This window comes from Ailuropoda melanoleuca, chromosome 1 (assembly GCF_002007445.2).
Source record: "Ailuropoda melanoleuca isolate Jingjing chromosome 1, ASM200744v2, whole genome shotgun sequence".
NCBI lineage: Eukaryota > Metazoa > Chordata > Mammalia > Carnivora > Ursidae > Ailuropoda > Ailuropoda melanoleuca.
The window spans coordinates 138,338,225-138,361,978 of NC_048218.1; the positions used below are offsets into that span (position 1 = coordinate 138,338,225).

The window sequence follows — 23,754 nt, forward strand, 5'->3', positions numbered from 1 at the left end:
AATAATTTCAAAATTTCAGAGAAGTTGCAAGGATAGTACAAAGAATTCTGATAGGCCGTTTCTTAGATTTACCAAATTTCAACACTTTGCCACATTTGCTCATAATTCTCTCCCTCTTGCATACATCACAACCCTTTACCCTGTAATACTTCAGTTGTGTGTTTCCTCAGAACAAAGATACTCTCTTACACACCCATGGATCATCCATCAACTTCAGAAATTTAAATCAGTATAATACTTTCATCTTACTAATTTCAATTTCATCAGTTGTCCAAATAATATCTTTCACTGCAGCTTCGGTTTTTCTGGTACAGAATCCAGTCCAGAATCATGTGTTGCATTTGGTTATTCATTTCTTTAGTCTTATTTCTTCAGTCACCTTTAACTTAGAACAGTTTCTCAGTCTGTCTTATATGAGATTGATACCTCTGAAGAATACAAACTAGTAATTTTATAGAATGTCCCTCACTTTGATTTGGTTTGCTTTTCCTCCTGATTAGAATAAGTTTATCCATTTGTGGTTGGAATATAAGTGGTGTGTCCGTAAGTGTTGGGGATATCATATCCAGAGGTCTATAGTGTCTGTTGGCCTTTTATTACTGATACTAATTTTAATCACTTAGTTAACGTGTTTTTCTTTCTGTGGTTTCTGTTGTGGTTCCTTTTGTAATTAACATGTTATTCCCAAGGAGATCCTTTGAGACCTAGTAAACAGGAAAGATGATTTTTTTTTAAGTGAAAAGCTTTTATTAACTAACATAAAACTTTAGTATTTTCTAGGAATTTGTATCTTGATGAAATTAATTATGTTCACATACTATTTCTTATTTTTTTTTCTAATATTTTACTGAGAGTTTAATCACTCATTGAGGGGCAGATTAATACCTTCCATAACCCTTTGCTTCTGTAAGCAGGGAGGAAAATATTAAGAGCCAAACAATAGAGATTTCTAGTTATTTCTTTACAATTAAAAGAGTAGAAGACAATTTAATTTTTCTTTTGCAGTTGATATTGGTAGTTTATCTCAATGCTTTTAACTTAAAAATAATTGTGAAATCAGTTTTTATTTTATCAGAGATATTTTCATTCGAAAAATAAAATGTATCACGTTTATTGTACTTTTGATAATGTAAAGGAAAAGACTCAAACTTTTTAGTTTGAAAAAAGAATCTGAGATAGTTTTATTATACTTCTCTGATAAAAGAGTATCATTGTTAGTTACAGTTTTTTTAATGCCTTTAAGGAGATTTTAGCTAAAAATTACCAGAGCAAAAAATAAATACTGAAGGCCACCAATCAGAATTAGGCTATTTTCTTGAGTTTAGGGTTAAAGATATACTTTCACATAACATGGCTACACTTGTAACCAGGTTAACTGGTGTCTTACAAGATTCCTTTGTACGAAAACCACTTGCAAGGATACTGAACAGAAGGGTAAGATACATTCCTTTGAGAATCTTCTCAATTCACTACATTAACTGTCATCTGTAAGGTACAGAATACTCTGGGCATTTTTGTGGCTTTAGGGAGAGAGTGGACATTTTTTTCCTTCTTTTCTTGCTGAGATTTTTTATCAGCAGTTAGGAAGACCTGCAGTGAAAGCTGGGCATTGGAATTCTCTTTGTTAATCCTTAGAAGACAGTAGGGCCCTGAGAAGATTAAAATTTACAATATGTAAAGGAAAAGGTCAGGAGGGGGTATTAAATGGATTATGAAGCATGCAATATTTGCTTTCACATTACATTAATTATCTTTTCCTGGTTGATTTAAATTGTTTTAACTTACCTTATTCTTTTTATATATTTCTCAATGCTCAGATGTATTTTGAGTAACTCTTATGCTTTAATGTGTCTTTGAATACTCATTAAATGTGAACATCCTATAGCTTTGGCAACAGAGTATTAGGTGGGCATGGTATAGTAGAGGAGCATTCTAAAGCTTTCTTACAAATATGGACTGTGTTCAGATACTGGCTTTATATTTGCCTATTATTATGAGCTCAATCTTAATTAAGTCTTGGAGCCTCTGTCTCCTTGTCTTTAAATTGGAGATAATACTTGAGGATTACTATGAGTAGAAATGCTATCATGAATAATATCATTAGAACAAAGAAAACATTCAAAGATTATTCCTCTCTTTTGGTCTATCAAAACCTTAAAATCTCCTTAATAAATACACTTGGATAAATGGTAAATTTAAAATGTTTTACTTTATTATGCCCAAATGCTACAGAACAGACAAATGAATTTAGACTTAGATTGTATTATCCGAGTTTCAAAAAATTCATTTTTCAGATCTAGCTTCTAAATGGCATTTGGATTAATATTTATAATTACAGTATAGATTTGTGTATACTGGGTTAATATTTATAATTACAGTATAGATTTTTGTATATTGGGAGGAAGACATACATGGCTACTTACTACTTTACTGGTACCAATTTTAACTATATTCTTTTCTTCATTGATCACTGATGAAATACTATTTTGGATTATTAGTTTTTGACTAAGGTGTATTTGAGTGATTAAATTTTTGTTGGTGGAATTTTAAAGTATCAAATAATTTTAAATCTCCAAATATTGATTAGGAATAATGCTATCATTTCAATAGAAATACAGCATCATTCTAGGTTTTTATTTTCATAGTTTTATTGAAATCTGTGGCATACCTTTTTTTTTTATTTAGATAACTTTTAATTCCATTTTGCTTGCATATTAAACTTCATTCAGTAAAATAAATACAAACAAGCTTAATGTATTAGTTATACTTTGAATCACTCTATGGAAAGTCTCTCATAAGATTATGAAATGTATTGTTTATGGCCTTATAAAAAACTTATCGTCATATTATTTATGCTAATTGGTAGGAAATCTTTCCATTTTTGAGTTTAGTTTCATTTAGTAAACACTTATTTAAATGTATACTTCCGTGCTTGAGAGTACTGAGAATACAGAGAATAAGAAAGACATATTCTATCTTTACAAGAAGCTCATAAGTTAATAAAGTGGACAGATGGATGTCATTGGTCATGTTGTTAATTGAAGAGAACCGTATGGGAGGAAAGGTTTGTCTTCATCCACAGGTTTAGATCTTCAGATAGACACAGATGATTCTTTGTAAAACACTGATTGTAAGCCTCGGGACTAGATAGCCTCAGAACAGTGAATAAAATCTAAATACCTTTGTCATGATTAATACCAGTAAAATTTATAAAAAGGAGTTTTTGCTAGTTAGCTGATGCAGTTTTTCTATTTATCGTGTGAAAAGCTATAGGAATAGTAACATGTCCTAGATGACTCCCTCGTGAAGGAACTGAAGAGTCTAACAGAAGTAAAGAATCATTCCTCGTTATAGTTCAACAGCCACATTTGTGTAGTGTCTGGGGAGTAGTGATGGTGTGGTCTGTGGGCCTGCAAACTGCAAGTCAGTGATGCTGTAGCACCCTGCTTCACAAGGTTTAGGGTGAGTGGTATAGATCGTAACAAGAGAGTGCAATGATGTCATCCTGGACCAGTTAATAATGGACAAATTATGATAATTCCTGATCATGTATATTTTTTGGCAGGTAACAATTATTATTAAGATATTAACATCATGCTAATATATATTGCACACTCTGTTATCCATTTAAACACAGAAAAATCAAGAAGATGCATCTGGAAGAGAAAAAAAGCCAGATACCAGATAGTTAGGTAAAACTACATTGTATTGTACTTTCTTGAGTGATAATGGGAAATTACATATTACAACAAGAAAGAGTACAGGTTTAATATGGTGGTTATTTCATTGCCTTTAGTTATGATGTTTGATTAAAACTGCTGGCAGATTGTTTGGTAGAGCAGATGTCAGTATACTTGGGCAAGGGGCCTAGCAACAGTTGGAACTACAGCACGGTGTTTCACGGAGAAGTGACTCAGACTAGAAAAGAGGCTCACTTTTGGCGTCTTTACTTAGTAAATGTTGACACTGAGTACATAAAAAAAGGAAGTGTCCTTAAATTAAGATTTGTAAATAGCACATATCATTATTAATACCATTGTTTTGTCCACTTATTTCCATTTAGCACGTAGTTGACCTTTTAAAAATAAAATTAGCATTTGAATTCTAATGCTATTATGTTTTAAAGTTTTTATTAAAGAATTTTCATGTGTGCACAAAAAAGAGATTTGTATACTAAAGCCCTGATTACCCATCACCTGGTTGAACAGTTAGTTAACAAGCGTTTGTCACGCTTGCTTTATCTCTTTTTTTTCATTTTCCTTTTCTTTTTTTGCTGAACTATTTTGAAGCAAATCCTGTCCTTTCATTCCTTCATACTTTTTTCACATCTCTAAGAAAGTGGACATTTTCTCACATAATCTTATAATCACAGCTGATAAAATTAGGGACATTCTTTTTATCATCTAGTGCTCATCCATAACAAATTTCCCCAGTTGTCTTTAAAAAAACAAAACAAAATCAACCTTTTTGTAGTTGCATTTTTGAATTAAGAATCAAAGTCCTACATGACATGTAATTATGTCTCTGAAGACTTTAATTTAGTATCCCCCATTTATACTTGTCCTGTCATTATCTATTTGCAGACTTTTCCTATAGAATGTCCAGCATTAGTTCTTTGTGGTTTCTTTCATTTGTTCTTCTCTACTGTGCTGTCCAGGACATTAGCCATTAGTGACACGTGGCTGGTGAGCACTTGAAATGCGAGTAGCGTGAACTGAGATGTGCTGTAAATGTAAAATCCGCATCAGACAGTATGAAATAAAGAATTTAAAATATCGCATTAAAAACTGTATTGACTACATATTGAAATGGTAATGTTTTGGATAGATTGGGCTAAATAAGTACATTATTAAAAGTCATGCATTCTTTTTACTGTGGCTACTGGAAAATTTTAAATTATATATACCACTCTTATATTTCTGTTGGACAACACTGGTGTGTATCCTCTCTAGTCACAGGGGACTGGCTGCTTTAGCCTCCTTGGGGTTCTTGGCACCCCCCCCTAGACCTGCTGAATGGGAATCTGTCCTTTAACTAGATCCTCAGGGGATTAATTGACACATTAAAGTTTGAGACTCACTGCTCTGTGCTGCATAGCCTGTAAAGTGTATCTTTTTACCTCTGGATTAGTGGTTTGTTAATCTGGTTGCATATTAGAAGCACTCAGGGAGCTTTTTAAAAATATTTTTTGAAAAATAAGGATGCCTGAACATTAATTTAATTGGCCAAAGTTGGGGCTCAGGAAAGTGTAAAAAGCTGCCCAGATGTCCTGATGTGCAGTAGGGCTGAGAACCACTGTCCTGAGAGGCTGGTTAAATATGAGTTTAACTTTTTTGATGAGAATGTTTTGTAGGTGTGGTTGTGGACTTCATATTGGGAAGCACACTGGTTGTCCCACTTTTAACGACCCTAACATTGAACAGTGGATTCAGGTGGTGACAACTTTATTTCTCCTTTGTAAAAGTTTCTGTCAACCTTTCATCTAATGGCTTGAACGAAGAATGAACATGAGCATTGCTGGAGCTGTTGATTCTGTATGATTTGTAAAATGGTGATTCCTAATTCTTTTCCCTCCATGCACATTGGCTGGAATCTGTACACAAGAACTTTCCCTCACCAGTTAGGACTATAGTATATTACTAGTTCTTATAGGATATTATTAGTTATTATAGAATATCATATTAGTCCTTATAGGATACTGTTAATTTTCAGAAGAAGATGCTGATACCTTCCTTAGTAACCAATGAGATGAAGATTTTGTTGTTTTGCTTTCTTTTATTTTTGAGACTATGAACTTGCTATATAATCACTTCTGTAATGTGAATTAACTTATACAGGATTCACAGAGAAGGGGATCATGTCAGCCTAGCAAAGAAATCACCTTGAGTCATAGTTGACTTTTCTTAAGAGGTTGTTTCTCAGAAACAACAGAATGCCGAATACACCAATATGGGCAAATACTGCAACGCACCAATAGGTGGCATTCTCTCACTGTGTGTATTACTCTTTCACCGTGTATTCCTCGGGTTCAGGTGAACTTCACCTTGAAGAGGCTCTTTTTGTATTTACCCCAGTTTTGGGCATTATGTCCTTGCTTTCATGGCAAGCCTCAGCCTCAGCAGCCTCAACCCTTCCCTCCACTCTTTTCAGTCAAATGGCTTTTACTTTATTGTTGTTGTTAAAGTTGTTGTAAAATTATTGTGTAATATTTCTTTACTTAATAAGAATTTAACCCATATTTTAAATTTGGTTTGGAATTTAATTAGTATTGTCATTTTTTCTTAGTGTTCTAGTTCGAAAGTTGGATAGGTTTTGAATTGTTGGCTCCTAACTCTATTCTCCCCATAAGGCCAGTTATTTGCAGTGTGATATTGCAGAACACTTTACTTTGTTTCTGCATTCTAGCAGAAATTCTTATATTCAGTGTGCTTCTATTGGCTTACATTTATTTTTCATTTTGATGCTCAGATTGTCCCATCTTTGTTTAGGGTAAACTTCTTTATATTCGTGTTGGGTGGCTTTCTCTTTCTTTGACCTTCAAGGCTTTCTGCACAGCCATTCTGTCTATCAGCATAAAACTCTGCATTCCTATACTCATGATATATTATATCTTTCATTTTCATGATGATTATAGCTTAAGATTTTTTCAGTATGCCATGTCACAAATGGCACTGGAATATATCCTAAGAATTACAGCATATCTGACAATAAGTGTTAAGTGGAAGATTAAGCAAAGGTTTGCTTGCTGCAGTGGTGGTAGGAATTTTGCTACTCACTCTCAGAACTGGACTCACAGCAATGGGCTTCAAATGTGTTGCCTTACCAAATTAAAAATTGCTTCATATCACGTATCTTTGGGGTTGCTCAGGAATACTTGGAATCACAGATATTAAATCCTAAGTGCCAAGGGTCATATGCCTTATACACCCAGCTGCCAAAAGTGTACCCTCATGGGCATCAGCATAGTCTCTGAGGTACGTGAGAAAGAAGCAAAGTGAGGGAGAGAGGATAACCCTCACGTTAGGAGATACAAGCCAAAGGATTGAACAAATGAACAAAACAATAGCTTTCAATTGACTAAGCACCACTATATTAAAACAGAGATTATGGAATTCTAGATCTTTTGCAAAACTTATAAGTAACAGCAGACTTGAGCCTAATCTCTGAAAGGAAGGAAGAAGACCAAACTGTGGAAATCGTATCTTTTTCTCTTTTTTAAAAATAATGAATGTTATATTCAGAGCTAAAAAGAGCATAGAACCTCATTTTTAAAGCCAGGGTACTCTGTATTTATAAGGAATCTTAGGAATTTGAGAATAGAAGTGGAAGGAATCAGAACACTAACGTTTAAGGATTAAGTAGAAGAAGGTACTTTCACTGAGACCAAAAGGAATAGCCAGATAGATAAGGATTTTTATTATTATTTTGCAAGAGAAAAATAATTTATATTAGATTCACTTAGGAAGCATTAAAAAGTAGCATTTCCCCAGCCTCACAGAATCTCATTTCATTGATCTGAGATGAAACTAGGTATCAGAATTTTTTAAATGCTTCCCCAGTTATTTGAAATATAGTCAGGGTAGAGAACCACTAGACTAGAAGTTTGTTGTGACGTTTAGCAAAGCACAGTGATATTTATTATGCTCTTAAGAGCAATTTAATTTCTTCCCTAGACATTAAAACTACCCAAATGTTTTGTTATTTTAAACAAGAAACATGCATTGGTATTTAATTTCTAACAGCTTTTTTAAAATTTAAATTCAATGAGCCACCACATAGTGGTATATCATTAGTTTCAGATATAGAGTTCAGTTATTCACCACTTATATATGACATCTAGTGCTCTTCATGTGCCTTCCTTAATGTCCATCACCCAGTTACCACAGCCCCCCACCCACCTCCCCTCCAGCAACCTTCAGTTTCTTTCCAATAGGTAAGAGTCTGTCATGCTTTGTCTCCCTCTCTGATTCCTTCCCATTCAGTTTTCCCTCCCTTCCCCTATGATCCTCTGCATTTTTTCTTATATCTTACATATGAGTGAAACCATATGATAATTGTTTTTCTCTGATTGACTTATTTCACTCAGCATAATACCCTCCTGTTTCATACACATCCATTTAAATGGTAAGATTTCATCCTTTTTGATAGCTGACTAATATTCCTGTGTGTGTGTGTACATGCACACATACATACATATCACATCTTCATTATCCATTCATCTGTTGATGGACATCTGGGCTATTTACACAGTTTGGCTATTGTGGACATTGCTGCTATAAACACTGGGGTGCAGGTGCCCCTTTGGATCACTCCATTTGTATCTTTGGAGTAAATACCTAATACTGCAATTGCTGGGTCATAGGGTAGGGGTAGCTCTATTTTTAAGTCCTTGAGGAAACTCCATACTGTTTTCCAGAGTGGCTGTATCAAACTCAACACCCCAAAACCAAATAATCCAGTCCAGAAATGGGCAGAAGACATGAACAGACATTTCTCCAAAGAAGATGTACAAATGGCCAACAGACACATGAAAAAATGCTCAACATCACTTGGCATCAGGGAAATACAAATCTAATAGTTTTAAGTAAAATATATTCCGTATTTGCTATCTTCCCCTGCAGATTAAATTATTTTTCATAGTTCCTTTTCTTTAAGATTCTATGTTGTCCTTTGGATTAAAAAAAAAACAGGCCATAGCTTATTTTAATAATGATAAAATTTCCTGATTTATAGTTCAATATTTGTTTATTCTGATGACATTTATTGAGCCCCTTTTCTGTCCTAGGTACTTGGCTTGGTGCTAAGAATACAGAAATAAATCTGTTCTAGTTCCTGTTTTCATAGTGTTGACAGAGGCCACAGACATAGAAACAATAAGAGAAATGAGATGTCATAAGTGCTATGACAGAGGTGTGTATGGGATACAGTAGGAAACAAAGGATTTCATTGTAAAGGAGAATGAACTGGGAAAGGTTTAAGAAGGTTATACTAGATGCTTCTACTAATTCCTTACACTGGTATTAACATTTGATAGACTACTGTGGGAAAAGATGGGCCTCCTGGGCAGAGAAGACAACAAAAGCAAAAAGAGATTAAAGAATCCAGCAAATATAGGGAACTGCATGGTGGCTCTTTGCTACTCAGACATAGAGGGCAACCATGTATGTGTGTGTGGCCAGATGAGAAAAGACTTTATATGCCATGCTCAGGAGCTCTGTGGAGTTTCTAGTATCACATTGATCAGATTTCCATATTAGAAAGATAAACCTTTGAAATGATATTTTCGTAAACACTTATTGAGTACCTACATCCTCATAGGAGCTGTGCTAGATACTGAGAATTTTAATGTGAATAAGAGGGCACCTGAGTGGCACAGTTGGTTGAGCGTCTGATTCTTGGTTTTGGCTTGGGTCATGATCTCGGTGTTGTAGGATAGAGCCCCCGTGTGGGGCTCCGTGCTCAGTATGGAGTCTCTTGGAATTCGCTCTCCCTTTCCCTCTGCCTCCCACTCATGTGCCCCCCTGACCTCTCTTTCTAAAAATAAATAAATCTTTTTTAAAATGTAAAAAATAAATGTAAGATAACCTTGAGGATTTCAAAGTTGACAGATATCTAAATGATGTGATGAGTGTATAGGAACATGTATATACATGTATAGCAATAAAAGTATGTGCACTTACAGAAGGAGAACAGGAATAGTGGTCCAGGGAAAACATCACTAAGACGTTGATGCTTGAATAGGGCTTTTCAGGAGCTCTTTAGGTGACCAGGCGAGAGGAAGAAGAGGAAGGCTATTGTAGGTTAAGAGAAGAGCACATAATGGAAACATGGGTACGAAACATATGAGGCAGATCAGTATAGTAAAATATTAACCAAAGTAGTAGAAGCAAATAGGTTTTCTGGAAACACTGAACTATCTTTTACTGGGACTATGCATTTTTTACCTGATATGAGTCTCTATTAAAAATTAAAATGCCAGAAGAGGAAAGAAAAAAAGAGACAAACCAAAAACCAGACTGTTAAGTACATAGAACAAACTGATGGTTACCAGAGGGGAGGTGGGCGAGGGGATGGATGAAATAGGTGATGGGGACCGCAGTTCTGATTCAGTTTTAGGAGGCTATATGTTTCTAGGAATTTATCTATTTCTTCTAGTTTGTCCAATTTGTTGGCATGTAATTTTTCATAATACTCTCTTATAATTGCTCGTGTTTCTGTACAACTCCTTCTGTAAAATTGGTATTTTTCCTCCTCTTTCATTTCTGATTTTTTAGTTTGACTCTTCTCTCTCTTTTTTATGTATGTAGCTAAAGGTTTTTCAATTGTGTTGATATTTTTCAAAGAACCAGCTCCTGGTTTCATTGATTTGTTCTATTGTTTTTTTAATTTCTGCTCTATTCTTTATTATTTCCTTTCTTCTACTGGTTTGGGGTTTTGTTTGCTTTTGTTTATCTAGCTCCTTTAGGTGTAACAGTTTAGGGGTGTTCATTTGAGATTTATCTTGCTCCTTGAGGTAGTCCTGTATTGCTATAAACTTCCCTCTTAGAACAGCTTTATTTGTATCTCAAAAATTTTGGACCATTGTATTTTCATTTGTCTTTGAGTATTTTTTTTAATTTCCTCTTTGATTTCTTGGTTGGCCCTTTCATTATTTAGTAGTTTGTTATTTAACTTCCATGTATTTGAATTCTTTCCAGATTTTTTTCTTGTGGATGATTTCTAGTGTTGTGGTCAGAAAAGATGTGTGGTATGACTTTTGTCTTTTTGATTTTGTTGAGACTTGTTTTGTGGCCTAAAATGTGATCTATTCTGGAGAATGTTCCACATGCACTTGAAACGAATGTATATTCTACTGTTTTAGGATGGAACGTTCTGAATATATCTGTTAGATCCATTTGGTCCAATGTGTCATTCAAAGCCACTGTTTTCTTGTTGATTTTCTGTTTGGATTATCTATTCATTGGTGTAAGTGGGGTGTTAAAGTTCCCTACTGTTACTGTATTACTATCAGTTACATCTTTTATTAGCTGCTTTATGTATTTGGATGCTCCACTGTTGTGTGCATAAGTATTTACAATAGTCATATCTTTTTGTTGGATTGTTCCCTTTATGATTATGTAGTGTCTTTTTTTTGGTCTCTTGTTACAGTCTTTGTTTTAAAGTCCTATTTATTTATTTATTTATTTAACTTTTTTTTTTAATGTAACCTCTGTCCTCATATGGGGCTTGAACACACAACTCTAAGATCAAGAGTTGCATGCTGTACAGAGTGAGCCAGCATAGGCACCTGTCTCTTTTGTCCAATATAAGTCTTGTTACCTCAGCTTTCATTTATCTTCCATTTGCATGATGATTTTTCCATCCCTTTACTTTCAGTCTGCATGTGTCTTTAGCTGTGAAATGAGTCTCTTGCAGGCAACATATAGATGGATCTTGCTTTTTAATCCATTCCATCACCCTATTTCTTTTGATTGGAGCATTTAGTCTGGTTACATTCAAAGTAATTATTGATAGGTATGTACTTAAATGCCACTTTGTTTAGTTCTTCTCTGGTACTTTCTTCTCTTGCTCTCTTCTCGTGGTTTGGTGGCTTTCTTTAGTGATATACTTGAATTCCTTTCTCTATATTTTTTACATATCTATTACCAGTTTTGATTTGTGGTTAGCATTAGATTTAAAAGTTGATGGTCACTTTGATTTGAACCCATTCTAAAAGCACTACATTTTTACTCCCCTGTCCCCCACATTTTTACATATATAGTGTCATACTTTACATCCTTTTATTTCACGAATCCTTTGACTGATTTTTGTAGATATACTTAATTTTAGTGCTTTTGTGATTCCTATTTTTCTTACTCCTATTTATGGTCTTTCCACTCTAAGAATCTCCTTTAACATTACTTATAAGGCTGATAAGTGGTGATGAATTCTTTTAATTTCTGTTTGTCTGGGAAGCTCTTTATCTCTTCTTTTATTCTGAATAATAGCCTTGCTGGATAGACTTTTCTCAGCTGCACATTTTTCCCTTTCAGCACTTTGAATATATCATGCTACTGTCTTCTAGACTGCAAAGTTTCTGCTGAAAAATCAGCTGGTAGCATTATGGGGTTTCCCTTGTATGTAGCTATTTTCTTTTCTCTTGCTGCTTTAAAGATTTTCTTTTTATCACTACTTTTTGTCATTTAATTATTATGTGCCTTGGTGTGAACATCCTTGGGTTGATTTCATTGGGGGATCTCTGTGCTTCCTGGATCTGGGTTTCTGTGTTCTTCCCCAGATTTGGGAAGTTTTCAGCTATTATTTCTTCAAATACATTTTCTGCCACCTTTTTTTCTCTTTTTCTGGGAGCCCTATAATGCAGATATTATTACACTTGATGGTATCACTGAAGTCCCTTAATCTATTCACATTTTTTTCTTTTTCTTTTTCCTGCTCTGCTTGATTGCTTTCCATTACACTGTCCTCCAGGTCACTGATCTGTCCTTCTGTTTCCTCTAGTCTGTTCTTTATTCTCTTAGTGAATTTTTAATTTCAGTTATTGAGTTCTTCATCTCTATGTGTTTCTTTATTGTATTTTCTGCCTCTTTGTTGAGGGTCTCACTGAGGTCCTCCACTCTTCTCAAGTTCAGTGATTATGTTTATGACCATTATTTTAAATTCTCTATCAGACATATTGCTTATCTCTGTTTTGTTAACTCTCATGCTGTGATTTTGTCCTGTTCTTTCATTTGGGACATATTCCTCTATCTCCTCATTTTGTCTGTCTGTATCTGTTTCTATGTGTTAGGAAAGTCTGGAAAGACTCCTACTCTTGAAAGTAGTGGCCTTATGAAGAAAAGGTCCTATAGTTCCCTGCAGTGCAGTGTCCCCTCCTCACCAGAACCTGGAGCTTCAGGAGCATCTCCTATGTGTTTCATGCCCCTACTGATGTGACTGAGCTGCTTTTCCCTTCAGTCATCTGCAGTGGCTCTTTTTTGCCTGTTTCAAACGGGCAAGAGTGTTTTTAGTGGGCCAGTGTGGGACTGCCTTGGACTTGAGTTGGGTCAGACTAGACATTTGCCAGAGCTGTGATCATACCAAACTGCAGGTCACTCTCTTTGTTGTGCCCTGAGAGACTTTCATTGGTGGGCAGGGCCTGCAGTCAGACTGGGTACCTGTCCCTAGCCCTCTGCTGGGACTTCAGCAGAGTTGGTGTGTGGGTATATTTGCCTTTCATCACAGAAGCAGTCTTTCTGGAATGGTGTTGGCCACTGTTAGGGCTGCTTGCACAATGTTAGACTTGTGGTGCCTCTTTGCATGGACTCTTGCCTGGGGCAGGTTGGATGGTGTGGGTCTGCAGAATAATGTGGGGTGGGGCACACTTTTAATAAGGTTTGAATAGGTCTGCTATGGAAAGGTTGCTGGAGGCACTTTGGGGAGCTCCTCAGAGGGCTTGGAGGGGCCAATCCACAGAAGAGCACAGGGGTGGGAGGCACTATTAGCAAGCTACACAGAGAGTGTTTACACTGGTTCTGCAGTTGTCTGCATATCCAGGCTGGGGTACAGGGTAGGGAAATGGTGCCCATCAGCTTTTTTGTCCTTGGACAAGTCTCCTAAAAATCGCTGCTCCACCAGCACACATTCTGCTAGTAAATAAATTAGTAAATAAATCTCCTTCCCATGTATCCCAGGTGTTTTTCAAACTTCCACTTCTATGCTATATCTCAGTGTGGATATGCTGGCTCTTTAAGAGCAGGGACTCAGTTTCCTATCACCCTTCTACTCTAGCAGAGCCGAACACTGATTTTTAAAGTTCTAGGTGATATGGGCTACTGATTGTAAAAACTCCTCTGGTTTTCAAAGCCAGATGTTACGAGGATTAGTCTTCCCAGTGTGGGTCCTTTGTACCTAGGATGCCTGGTGTGGGATCTGCCCCTTTCCCTTCTCTGTGGCTTTGGTGTTACTCCTTCCCATGGACAGTCTCACTGGTCAGTTTGGTGTCTGACCACATCTTTGCCCTTCTTACTATTTTCATTGTGACCTCTTCCCTACAATTAGCTGTGAAGATTCTGTTCTTCTAGTCTTTGTGTCATTTTTTGAGTAATTTATATTGATGTGGGTATTACCGAGGTACATCCATGGGACATGGTGAGCCTAGGATTGTCCTATTGGCCATTTTCCTGAGAAGTCACCTAAATATACTCCTTCTTGATGTTTCATATTCATGTGACAAATTCTTACAAACTGAATTTTAGCAAATTACTTAATGAGCAATGTAGATGTGGAATGCTATTTTAAAAAGAGACAGTAAACAACAATGCATTTTTACTAGATTTGTTTTTTCTTTAAAAATATTGAGAAGCAAATTTCCTTCTGGGAAGGCACAGAGGATTTGCATGAAGTAGTGTTGGGGTGTTTGTAGTCAATCCAGAGTCGTATTGTGTTGTATTTTACTTACCTAAGTTAAGAAAAATAATGTGTTTTGGCAAATTACATACTTACATATAGTGTAAATTACATACTTAGGAAGTGTAGGAACTTTTCAGGCTTTGGCTAGGTACTACAGAATAAATTGTGTTCATCACATATTTCTGTCATGCCCAGGAGGGCTTAATACTGAGGTATTTTCCTTTGAAAAATGAAACAACTCCTTGAACTTTAACTGAAAGCTATCCTGTTTTGTTTCAAACTATTTTGCAGGAGAGCTGGGCTCCCTGTTTCATAGAAAGATTTTGTGTTTATAAATCCATGGTATTTTGAATTTATGTATATCCATCAAAGATATGCTTGGTCAGACAGTTGAGGGTATATTCAAAGGGCTCATGAAATGGTCAGTAGATAAATTACTACTGATGCGTATTTCAACATAGTTAACGCAAAAAAAAATTCAAACTTTACTTTCACATGTTTTCACTAAAATGTCAAATAGCTTTATGTAAGCAAGACAAAGATTCTTCAGGGTCTAGAAGCCAATAATTGGGAACAGTAAAATATAAGAGGAAAATTTAAGTTGTACTTTCTGGACTTCCTCTTTTGAGAATATGAAAAAATATGATAATCACAGGTACTTTTAGATTGTTGATTCTTTACACATTTTAAGTGTGTCTTCCATGACCCACTTAATGCATTTACTTGGTATTAGTTGTAAAACTGTTTTTTTCACTTTTCATGAAAATGCTGTCTGTGAAATATTTTGCAGATTTAATTTAATTTTTTATTAAAACTGAATTTGGGCATATGTACTTAAAAATAGTAAAGCAATCTTCAAGTGATTTACAAGGAGTGTTTTTTTGCATGCATCTGAAGTTATCAACTTAGAAGAGGAAGTTATAACTACATGCAATTTTATTCAAGACTCAAATTAACCACAGAAAATAAACCTATAGTACAAACACAGAAGATAAAAATAATGGAAATAGATCACTACAATAAAATCATCAAATAACAAAGGAAGACAGCGAGAATGGAAGAGAGGGACAAAACTGCAAAAGACAGACAAATGCAATTAGCAAAATGACAATAGTAAGTATTAAACTCACCAATCAGAGAAAGACTGGGTGGACTAAAAAAAATAAGTGATACGCTGTTAACAAACACTCATTACAGACTTAAAGACATACATAGGGTGAAAGTGAAGGGACAGAAAAAGATATTTTATGCAAATGGTAACCAAAAGAAAGCAGGGTGTCTGTACTTGGACAAAATGGACTTTGAGTCTAAAATTCTCTCTAGAGGCAAAGAAGGTCATCATATTATGATAAAAGAGTTCAACAGGAAGATGTGTGTGTGTGTGTGTGTAAAATAATCTGGATATTAAATAATACCTGGAAAGGAAATTTTTTAAAAATCCTATTCATAATAGCAACAAGAATAAACTACTTAGGAATAAATTTAGCTAAAGAGGTGAAAGATTTGTACACTGAAAATTTTAAAACATTGACAAAGGAAATTAAGACACAGGTGAGTAAGAAGATACCCTGGGTCACCTGGGTGGTTCAGTTGGTTAAACGCCTGACTCTTGATTTTAGCTCAGGTAATGATCTCAGGATCATGAGCTCGAGCCCCATGTCTGGCTCTGTGCTGAGCATGGAGCCTGCTTAGGATTCTCTCTCTGTCTCCTTCTGCCTCTTCGCCCCCTGTGTACATGTTCTCTCTCTCAAAATAAATAAAATATTTTTAAAAAGATATCCTGAGGTGCCAGAGTGGCTCAGTTGGTTAAGAATTTGCCTTCAGTTCAGTTCATCATCTCAGGGTCCTGGGATCAAGCTCCACGTCGGGCACCCTGCTCAGTGGGGAGCCTGCTTCGCCCTCTCCCTCTGTCATTCTCCCCTCACTACTGCTTGTGCTCTCTTTCTCTCTCTCTTAAATAAATAAAATCTTTTTAAAAAAAAGATATCCTGTGTTCATAGATTAGAAGAAGAATCAATATTTTTAAAATGTGCATAGCACCCACAGTTATATACAGATTCAACACAATACCTGTCAAAATTCCAATGTCATTTTTCACAGGAATAGAAAAAGCAGTCCTAAAATTCATATTTTATTTTATTTTATTTTTTTAATGTTTTTTTTATTATATTATGTTAGTCACCATACAGTACATCCCTGGTTTTTTATGTAAAGTTCGATGATTCATTAGTTGCGTATAACACCCAGTGCACCATGCAATACGTGCCCTCCTTACTACCCATCACCAGCCTATCCCATTCCCCCACCCCCTTCCCCTCTGAAGCCCTCAGTTTGTTTCTCAGAGTCCACAGTCTCTCATGCTTCATTCCCCCTTTCGATGACCCCCCTTCTTTATCCCTTTCTTCTCCTACCAATCTTCCTAGTTCTTATGTTCCATAGATGAGAGAAGCCATATGATAATTGTCTTTCTNTTATCTCCTCCAGTGCTGTCCATGTTGCACCAAATGTTGAGAAATCATTCTTTTTGATGGCTGAGTAATATTCCATTGTATATGTGGACCACATCTTCTTAATTCAGTCATCTGTTGAAAGGCATCTCGGATCCTTCCACGATTTAGCTATTGTGGACAATGCTGCTATGAACATTGGGGTGTGTATGGCCCTTCTATTCACTACGTCTGTGTCTTTGGGGTAAATACCCAATAGTGCAATTGCTGGATCATAGGGTAGCTCAATTTTTAACTTTTTAAGGGACCTCCACACTGTTTTCCAGAGTTGTTGTACCAACTTGCATTCCCATCAACAATGTAGGAGGGATCCCCTTTCTCCACATCCTCTCCAACAATTGTTGTTTCTTGCCTTGTCTATCTTTGCCATTCTAACTGGCGTAAGGTGGTATCTCAGTGTGGTTTTGATTTGAATTTCCCTGATGGCTAATGATTTTGAACATTTTTTCATGTGTCTGTTAGCCATTTGTATGTCTTCATTGGAAAAGTGTCTGTTCATATCTTCTGCCCATTTTATGATTTGTTTATTTGTTTCTCGTGTATTGAGTTTGAGAAGTTCTTTGTAGATCTTGGATACCAGTCCTTTATCTGTGGTGTCCTTTGCAAATATATTCTCCCATTCCGTGGGCTGTCTCTTAGTTTTTTTGACTGTTTCCTTGGCTGTGCAGAAGCTCTTTATCCTGATAAAGTCCCATAAGTTCATTTTATCTTTTATTTCTCTTGCCTTTGGCGATGTGTCGTGAAAAAGGTTGCTCTGGCCGATGTCATAGAAGTTGTTGCCTATGTTCTCCTCTAGAATTTTGATGGATTCCTGTCTCACATTGAGGTCTTTCATCCATTTGGAGTTTATTTTTGTGTATGGTGTGAGAGAGTGGTCAAGTTTCATTCTTTTGCATGTAGCTGTCCAATTTTCCCAGCACCATTTATTGAAGAGACTGTCTTTTTTCCACCGGATGTTTTTTCCTGCTTTATCAAAGATTAGTTGCCCAAAGAGCCGAGGGTCCATTTCTGGGTTCTCTATTCTGTTCCATTGGTCGATGTGTCTGTTTTTGTGCCAGTACCATGCTGTCTTTGTGATCACAGCTTTGTAGTACAGCTCGAAATCCGGCATTGTGATGCCCCCAGCTTTGTTTTTCCTTTTCAACAGTTCCTTGGAGATTCGGGGCCTTTTCTGGTTCCATACAAATTTAAGGACTATTTGTTCCAGTTCTTTGAAAAATGTCCTCGGTATTTTGATCGGGATAGCATTGAAAGTGTAGATTGCTCTGGGTAGTATGGACATTTTAACTATGTTAATTCTTCCAATCCATGAGCATGGAATATTTTTCCATCTTTTTATGTCTTCCTCAATATCTTTCAAAAGTGATCTATAGTTTCTAGGATATAGGTCCTTTACGTCTCTGGTTAAGTTAATTCCAAGGTAACGTATGGTTTTTGGTGTTATTGTAAATGGGATGGATTCCCTAATTTCTCTTTCTTCAGTCTCGTTATTCGTGTATAGAAATGCAACTGATTTCTGGGCATTGATTTTGTATCCTGCCACCTTACTGAATTGTTCTATAACTTCTAATAGTTTGGGAGTGGATTCCTTTGGGTTTTCCATATAGAGTATCATGTCATCTGCAAAGAGAGACAGTTTGACTTCTTCTTTGCCGATTTGGATACCTTTGATCCCTTTTTGTCTTCTGATTGCTGTTGCAAGGACTTCTAGTACTATGTTGAATAATAGTGGCGAGAGTGGGCATCCTTGTCGTGTTCCTGATCTTAAGGGAAAGGCTTCCAGCTTTTCCCCATTGAGAATAATGCTTGCAGTAGGCTTTTCATAGATGGCTTTTATGAGATTGAGAAATGTACCCTCTATTCCTACACTCTGAAGGGTTTTAATCAGGAAAGGATGCTGTATTTTGTCAAATGCTTTTTCTGCATCAATTGAGAGGATCATATGGTTCTTGAGTCTTTTCTTGTTGATATGATGTATCACATTGATTGATTTGCGAGTGTTGAACCATGCTTGCATCCCAGGTATGAATCCCACTTGGTCATGATGGATAATCCTTTTAATGTACTGTTGGATTCTATTAGCAAGGATCTTGTTGAGGATTTTGGCATCCATATTCATTAGAGAAATCGGTCTGTAATTCTCCTTTTTGAGGGGGTCTTTGCCTGGTTTGGGGATCAAGGTAATATTAGCCTCATAGAATGAGTTTGGTAGCTTTCCTTCTGTTTCTATTTTTTGAAATAGCTTTAGGAGAATAGGTATTATTTCTTCTTTGAATGTTTGGTAGAATTCCCCAGGAAAACCGTCTGGGCCTGGAGTTTTATTATTTGGAAGGTTGTTTATCACTGACTCAATTTCTTCATAGTTAATTGGCCTATTTAAGAAATCTATTTCTTCCTGTTTCAGTCTTGGTAGTTTATAGGTTTCCAGGAAGGCCTCCATCTCTTCCAGATTGTTTAGTTTTTTGGCATATAGCTGTTGATAAAAGTTTCTAATAATCCTTGCAATTTCAATGGTGCTGGTCGTGACCTCTCCCTTTTCAGTCATAATTTTAATAATCTCAGTCCTTTCTCTTTGTTTTTGGACAAGTTTTGCCAGTGGTCTATCAATTTTATGGATTCTCTCAAAGAACCAGCTTCTAGTCCTGTTGATCTGCTCTACTGTGCTTCTGGTTTCTAATTCATTGATTTCTGCTCTAATCTTGGTCAACTCCTTCCTTGTCAGTGGGTTAGGCCTGTCCCTCTGTTGCTGTTCCAGTTTCTTGAGGTGAGAATATAGAAACTGCATTTTAGATTTTTCTATTCTTTTGAGTGAGGCTTGGATGGCTATGTATTTCCCCCTTAGGACTGCCTTTGCAGTATCCCATAGGTTTTGGACCGTTGTGTATTCATTCTCGTTGGTCTCCATAAATTGTTTAATTTGTTTTTTGATTTCCTGGTTTATCGAGTCATTCTTGAGCAGGATGGTTCTTAGCCTCCAAGTGTTTGAGTTTCTTCCAGGTTTTTCCTTGTGGTTGAGTTCCAATTTCAGAGCGTTGTGGTCTGAGAATATGCAGGGGATAATTTCAATCTTTTGGTATTGGCTGAGACCTGTTTTGTGTCCCAGAGCATGATCTATTCTTGAGAATGTTCCATGGGCATTTGAATAGAATGAGTATTCTTTGGTTCTGGGGTGTAGTGTTCTATATATATCTATGAGGTCCAACTCGTCGAGTATGGCATTCAAAGCCTTTGATTCTTTGCTTAGTTTTTGCCAGGGTGTTCTGTCTATTTCTGATAGTGGGGTGTTGAGGTCCCCTACTATTACTGTGTTCTTATCTATATGTCTCTTTATTTTGGTTAAGAGTTGGCTTGTGTATCTTGCTGCTCCCCTGTTGGGGGCATATATATTAATAATTGTCATATCCACTTGTTGAATACTTCCTTTAAGAATAATATAGTGCCCTTCTGTATCTCTCTCTATGGCCTCTAGTTTAAAATCCAGTCTATCTGATATGAGAATTGCTACTCCAGCTTTCTTTTGAGGTCCATTTGCGTGGAAGATGGTACTCCATCCCCTTACTCTAAGTCTGAATGCATCTTTGGGTTCAAAATGAGTCTCTTGTAGACAGCAAATGGATGGGTCATGTCTTTTTATCCAATCTGCAACCCTGTGGCGTTTTATGGGAGAGTTTAAGCCATTTAGATTGATAGAGATTATTGACAGATATGATTTTAATGATGCCATGTTGCCAGTAAAGTCTTTGTTTCTATAGATTGTGACTTTCTGTTCTGTATCACTCTTGGGGCCTTTTTACTTTTATAGAACCCCCCTTAATATCTCCTGTAGGGCTGGTTTCATGGTTATGAAATTGGTCAATGACTGGCGATTCTGGAAGGTCTTTATCTCTCCATCAGTTCTGAATGACAGCCTTGCTGGATAAAGGATCCTTGGCTGCATGTTTCTCTCTGAAAGAGCTTTAAAAATGCCCCCCCAACCCTTTCTCTCATCCCAGGTCTGTGTAGACAGGTCTGACGTAATTCTGATAACTTTGCCTTGGTACGTGAGAAATGTCTTTGCCCTGGCCGCTTTCAATACTGTATTCTTGGATCTAATATTTATGAATTGCACTATGACGTGACGTGGCATAGGTTTGTCGTGGTTGAGCTTGGGAGGGGTCCTCTCTGCCTCTTGGGCATGAATGCTTGTTTCCTTTGCTAGATTGGGGAAGATTTCAGCTACAATTTGTTCAAATATCTCTTCTTGACCTCTGTTTTTCTTCACCCCTTCAGGGATGCCGATGATTCCTACATTGGAACGTTTCATTGAGTCAGTAATCTCCCGTAACCTACATTCTTGAGATTGGATTTTTTTGAGCCAAGATTCTATTTTAGCTTTCTCTTCTACTAACCCATCCTCCAATTCGCTGATTTGTTCTTCTGCCTCATTCACCCTGGTTGTCAGAGCCTCTAGTTTTGACTGCATTTGGTTCATAGAATTTTTAATTTCTGCCAGATTCGCTCTCATTTCTGCCCTTAGACATTCTATATTCTCATTAACATTTCGTTAATACTTTTTTCAAGTCTACACATCATCTTGACCGTTGTTACTCTGAATTCCATTTCTGATAATTTGGTTATATCCACATCCATTAGTTCTGTGGCAGAGGCCACGGACTCATTGTCTTTTCTTTGCTGTGGGGGATTTCTCCTTCTTGTCATTCCAATGAGGAGAGGTTGCAGGGTTGTCCAGAGCCCAAATTATTGACCAGGACCCAGGCAGTGCGCACTTGTTTTATAGGGACCTTAGGGATGTGGGCTTTTTGATTTTTCAGCCTGCCTTCTGGGTGAGGGGCCTGCTGCGCCGATACTCAGGCCAACCCTGTTTGGGTAGAGTCTCCGTGTCCCCTGGGAGGGGGGATGGGGATGGGCACCCTGTGAGCTGCTGTTTCCAGGCTTTTGTTCTCTGGCAGCTTTCCCTGGCAGTTTGCTGTGCCTCTTCTGAGAGTCAGAGCAGCAGTTGCCAAGTCTCAGCCTTTGTCTCAGAACAGAGGGATTGCAGACTGTTTTCCATTGATGTTCTGGCCCCTTCAACTCTGTTTCTGTTGGTGCTGCTCAACCCTGCAGTGTCCCTGGATGTTTGCACCACACCCGGCGTCCCAGGCCTCACTTCCAGGGCTGGCACGTCTCTGTCCTTTGGCACCGCCAGCTGCCAGCCTCCAGCCGCCCCCGCGTGCTCCAGAGCTCCCAGTCTCAGTCTAGTTCCAGTGAGCACACTGGAGCTCTGTTTCAGTCTGGTCACGCACATTCCCTGGCTCACGGTCTCAGTCTGCTCTCTTGTGGGTGCTGGTCCGCAAGTCCACCTGCTCCCCCGTGCAGGTGGCTACTGCTTCCTGGTGCCAGAATGCGGCGGCTTCGTCCCCCTTCCGTTTATCTTCCAATATCTGTGTGCGGTTTCACAGCTCCCCGCTTCGTACCTCAACACTCAACACTGGAGATGTTCATTTGTAGAGATCCAGATGTATCTTCCTGCATCTCAGGCTGATTCCTAAAATTCATATTTTAAACACCACATAGCCAAAGCAGTTTTTAGAAAGAAGAATAAAGCTGAAGACATCACGTTTCTTGATTCCAAAATATATTTTAGATTTATAATAATCGAAACAGTATGGTACTGGCACTGAAACAGACATAAAGACCATTGGAACGGAATAGTGGTCCCCCAAGTAAATCCACACATCTACAAGTCAACTGATAACTTTGACAAGGTTACCAAGAACACACAATCGGAATAGGAGAGTCTCTTTGATAAATGGTGTTGGGAAAACTGAATATCCACATACATAAGAATGAGATTAGACTCCTTTCTTACCATTTACAAAAATCAATTCAAAATAGATTGAAGATTTAAGTCTAAGACCTGAAACTAGAAAACCACTAGAAGAAAACATGGAAATAACCATTACTATGGGCAATGATATTTTTGGCTATGATACCAATATCATAGACAATAAAAGCAAAAATAGAAAAATGAATTGAATCAAACTAAAAAGATTCTGCACAGCAAACATTCAATAGAGTAAAATGACAACCTACAGAATGGAAGAAAATATTTGTAACATCTGTCTGATAAGGAGTTAATATTCAAAATATATAAGGAACTCACACAACTCAATAACAAAAAACTAACTCATTTAAAAATGGGCAAAGGACTTGACATTTCTCCAGAGAAGACATAGAAATGACCAAGACTAATGAAAAGATGCTCAACTTCACTAATCGTCAGGGAAATGCAAATCACAGTCACAGTGAAATATCTTTGCACTTAGAATGCCTATTACCAAATAGATGGTAGATGACAACTGTTGCTGAGGATGTGGAAAGAAGGGAACACTCATGCACTTTTGGTAGCACTGTAGATCGATACAGCCACTTTGGAAAACAGTAAGGAGGTTCCTCAAAATATTAAAAATAGAACTATCTTATGTTCAAGCAATCCCACTTCTAGGTATTTATCCAAAGGAAATAAACTCAGAATCTCCAAAAGATACCTGCACTCTTTACGTTGATTTCAGTATTATTTACAATAGCCAAGAGGTGGAAGCAACCTCATGGATGGATGGATGAATGGATAATGTGATACATGAAGGCCCACACATGCACACAGTAGAGTAATATTCCACCTTAAAAAAGAAGGAAATCCTGCCATTTGAAACTATGTGGATGAAACTTGAGGAAAATTTGCTAAGTGAAATAAACCAGATGCAGAAAAACAGTACACGATCTCACTTATATGTGGAATCTAAAATGGTCAAATTCATAGAAGCAGAGAGTAGAATGGTTGTACCAGTTTGGGCCTAGAGAGAGGGGGAAGTGAGATGTT

At 37.0% G+C, this 23,754-nt stretch overlaps 1 protein-coding gene across 4 annotated transcripts in view; it reads left to right on the plus strand.

Moving 5' to 3' along the window:
* Nucleotides 1–23,754, plus strand: part of RUNDC3B (RUN domain containing 3B) — a 126,503-nt gene that overhangs the window by 80,792 nt on the left and 21,957 nt on the right. The gene's annotated exons all lie outside the window — the stretch shown is intronic.